Here is a 4041-nt window from a genome sequence, read left to right as displayed (position 1 = left end):
CTTAGGTGGTATGTGTCTTCATTCATGTTTAACCCAGAGCCTTTTTTTAAAAAAATAAAATGTTATTTCTTTATAAAGATTAATTCATATTTTACTTTGTTCTAGGAAGGGAATAAAACAAAAGGGGCAAATGGCCCAGCCTTTGTTTACCTTGGTGTAGTGCTCACAGACTGGCGTAAGTCCTACGCTCCAGTGCAGCGTCTGTGACCTCAGCAGGTGAGTAAACCCATCAGGTCTCATTAAAGGGAGAACACTCCCAGTCTGCTGGGGCTGTTGCGAAAAGGTATTAGACACTCCATGGGCCGTTTCGTGCTCAACAAAAACTTGCCTTTCCTCCTACATCCTTTTGGCTTCTTAGAGGATCAACACAGAAACACTAAAATAATACAAATAAGACCTGAAAATATTTAACCTGTAAATGATGCAAACACACATATCGGTGCCCAGATGCCTCCTGGCTACCCCTGCGGGGGCCCCTGCCTCCTTCCTCTCCTGCTCCCTGGCTCCTCTCAAGAAGACCTCCTTCCACCTCTCCCTGCTGGTCACTGCTCTTGTGCCAGATGCCTTAATCATAGCAGGGTCCTTATGGCAACATTCCCTGAAGGCTTAAAGCAGGAGCTTCTCAAGAACCAGAATCAGTTCTTTGAGTTCTGGGGGCAGCACTGTCAGGTGGTTCCCCTGAATGTGGAGTTCCTTAAGCTGAGTAAGCTCCTCGATTTCCTTAGGCAGTGAGACCAAGTCGTTATTCCTGAGGCTGAGTGTAAAGGCAGGACTGGGCACAGTGCAGGTTTTCTGGGATCCCATGCAGACCGGGTAAAGGAGGAGTCAGAGTCCTCAGTGGTTTTTTGCAGGTCTTTTATTGGGGTTCACCAGGCATATGGCAGGCAGGGGTGCTGGGGGGCTGGCAGGCTGGCAGGCCTCCCAGCCCCCAGCAAGTCTTCACTCTATCTGGATTCTCTAGCGTTCGTTCTGCTGCTTCTCGGCTTCTCTTTTGGCTTTGGCTTTGGCTTCGGCTTCGGCTTCGGCTTCGGCTTCTACTGCTGCTGCTGGCGTCCCGCGTGACGCCACCCTTAAAAGCACAGTCTTAGCTCAGCTGAATCCCATCTACCTATGCCCACACCCTACTCCAGGTGCCCGCCATCAGGCATGCATTCAGGACAAGGATCCATCATCTATCCTGATGGCGGAAGGGCAGAAAAGCCTGACATTTTCTTTACCCTACACTGAGTATCGGCAACTTAGTGGGTTAACCAATATCTGGCGATAGGATTTCAAAATCATTGTCACTTAGCATGCACGCAGGGTGGTAAGGTAGAAGTTTCCAGAAAGACAATTTTCATGCAAGTTGTTTTAAGTCAAGGACCTCCAGAGCTGATAGGGAGCCAAATCCACCAGGCAAGGTGTTTGATCTGTTCACGTCAAGGCTCAGGTGTTTGAGTTTCCGAAAACTGTTAAATCTGTGTAGGCAGATCCTCCATCTGTTATTTAAAAAGTTAAGCACTTCCAAATTCTTCAATTCTGTGATGTTTGCTGGCACAGTTGTCAGCTTGTTGTGGCTAAGGACCAGTTGCATGACGTAGGACAAATAGAACAAGCCGGTGACAATAGCACGTTGGAGCTGCCTTGTCACTCATGTCCATTTCCTGCTGGTTCTTTTCCTGGCTCACCTCCACCAACTTTTTCAGATACTTAGCTATGATAGCGGGGGCAGCACCCAGCAGGTTGGAGTGAGAACGTCAGGCTTCGTCAGAACCCACTTGGGAACCGGATTTGCGCTGGCTCAGGTGCTGGCCCTGGCCTAGCACTCAGCGCAGGTGTACTAGGTGCCACCAGCTGCAGCCCGCCCCACCCACTCCCACCCTTCCCCAAATAGGAAAGCAGCGTACTAGATTGAAATACTTCATCTTTATTTTTTTTAAGACTTATTTTTATTTATTTATACATGGAAAAACTGGGGTATAGGCCAGAGGTGCAGGGAGTAAGAGGATTCACCAGAGACAGAGTTGGGGGCAGAACAGGCCGATCTACTGAAATACACTGCTGAGGGGAGCAACTGGTGGGATAGGAGAGGTCTGACTGCTGATAGCTTCATAGTGCTGAGACTTAACCCCTTGCACCACCAGGGACACCCTTCATCTTTATTTGAGGAAATTTTAATCTTCAATGGGACACTTTACATAAGACAACAGATATGAAGGTACCTGTAGCCAGACCTGCAAAACTGAGATATGATACCAATATTACATTAGTGACATTCTAAAAGGTTTTCTGTGGGGGAGCAGAATGTGTCACCCCAAATTATGCCAGTTTGGCTTGTGGATTATTTTGAACTGAGGTCGAGTAGACTGCAGAAGAGGTTTCTGCTGCTGTTCTGTGGTTGTTTCAGAGTCTAGCTTCTTGTTGAATATGTACAAAAGAGATATATTCAGAAAGACCAAAGCCCAAGTCATCATCAGACTCCCCAGATCCTTCTTTCTTTGCTTGCACTGTCTTCTTCTCAGCTAGTGCAGCAGCAGTGCAGGGGGCAGGCCTCCAGCCCCTACATGGTAGCAGAGGCTTGGGATGTTAATATCAGCCTTGGCCTTTGCAAACAAGTTGGTTAAAAAGGGCCGATGTTTACAGTGACTGTTTTAACGAGGGCATTGATCTTATCCTCTGGGACTGTGAACTTGTGATCATACAGAATGAGGACTGAGTAGCTGAAGGGGTGCATTGAGTGGAGGCCATGCTGAGCCAGGGCTGGGGGTGTGAGCAGAGTTGCTGGTAGAAGTGAGGGCCTCACTCCAACTCGACCTTAGCTTTTCGGGAAGGAACAAGCACCTTAGCAGCAGCTGAGGAAGGGGGCAGGAGTTTTTTTTTTTTTTTTTCAATCTCTCTCTTAATTGATTAAAATTATTTAGGGAAATGGTCTATACCTATACCAGAAGCAGAGGTATTACCTAGAGGTAACATTTTATTACCAGAAGACTTAAGTGCATGGTAAAGCAAACATTTGTTTACTAAGTATCTGTTCTTGTCAATTTCCTATGATTTGTCTTCCTCCCCTTTGAGACTCCACACCCCTACCCCTTTCTCTTTAGCTCAGGAGGGTGTAGAGGCCTTTGCCTGACATGAAAGGGGAAGCCTGTCATGTCTTTGTGAGACTTCTGAAGGTAGAACATTAAATGCTTTACTCTTGTTAATATGTTTTATGTCAACTTGATTATTAGACCAGCCAAAGAACTGGGAAAAAAGGAAAAGTTTTCTGCTCCCCACAATGCTGTTTATACTGTTACATGTAAGAATCTGAACAAAACAATAACTGAATTTGTTTTTTTTAATCAACTTTCAAAAATTCATCATGGTTTATTTCCTTGAAGAATATTTCCATGCACATATTTGAGTATGCGCCAAGTTGGAAGTTCCATTGTTAAATGAATCACAAAACAAAGTTCAAATGGAGGTTTTACAACCCTAAACTGCAGTCCATGGGAAGCTGTAATAATTATGCACAACGGAAAAATTTGAGAGACCCTTTCAGTAAAGGTAAGACAAATTACCATCAGCAGAGCAGTTTGACAGCATAAAAGCATGAAGAGTCCCCCATTTCCAAAAATGTTTATTAGTTTATCAGTCTACTTAGTTATTTCAGAATCATCATGCACTTTACATTACCAATACAAATAGTTAATGAGTTACTTGAAGAAGTAAAACACTGGTGTAGAATTGCAAGCCTTGGGTCATATTCTACCCTCCTGCTCACGATCATGTTACTGGGAAATGTAGATCTCTCAGAACTGTTCATTGACTTCACAGAAATGAATTCATCCCTGCCTACAGTAAACAGACTGGTCTTTAACAAGCCAACAGGATTTAGATGTTTTTCATAATTTTAACAGTTATGTTAGTGTCAGCAGTTTGATGAGCAATAAAATCAATTATCAGCTCTGTTAGGTAAATCTCCTGTAACCACATGAAAAAAGGTCTTAATACCTAACACATTCAAGGATTTCATGCTCAGGAACATCAATCATTTTTCCAAATGTGCTACTTATCGAAAAC

At 44.4% G+C, this 4041-nt stretch overlaps 1 pseudogene across 1 annotated transcript; it reads right to left on the bottom strand.

Moving 5' to 3' along the window:
* Positions 1-606: 606 nt before the first annotated feature.
* On the bottom strand, positions 607-3748 carry LOC311185379 (ras suppressor protein 1-like; annotated as a pseudogene). The gene is made up of 3 exons: positions 3655-3748; positions 1218-1693; positions 607-748 (listed from the first exon to the last, which is right to left on the bottom strand). The product of its transcript is annotated as a ras suppressor protein 1-like (transcript).
* Between the last annotated feature and the right edge of the window lie 293 nt (positions 3749-4041).

Source organism: Talpa europaea (genome assembly GCF_964194135.1).
Source record: "Talpa europaea genome assembly, chromosome: 15".
Classification (NCBI taxonomy): domain Eukaryota; kingdom Metazoa; phylum Chordata; class Mammalia; order Eulipotyphla; family Talpidae; genus Talpa; species Talpa europaea.
This window is presented reverse-complemented; position numbering and strand designations above follow the sequence as displayed.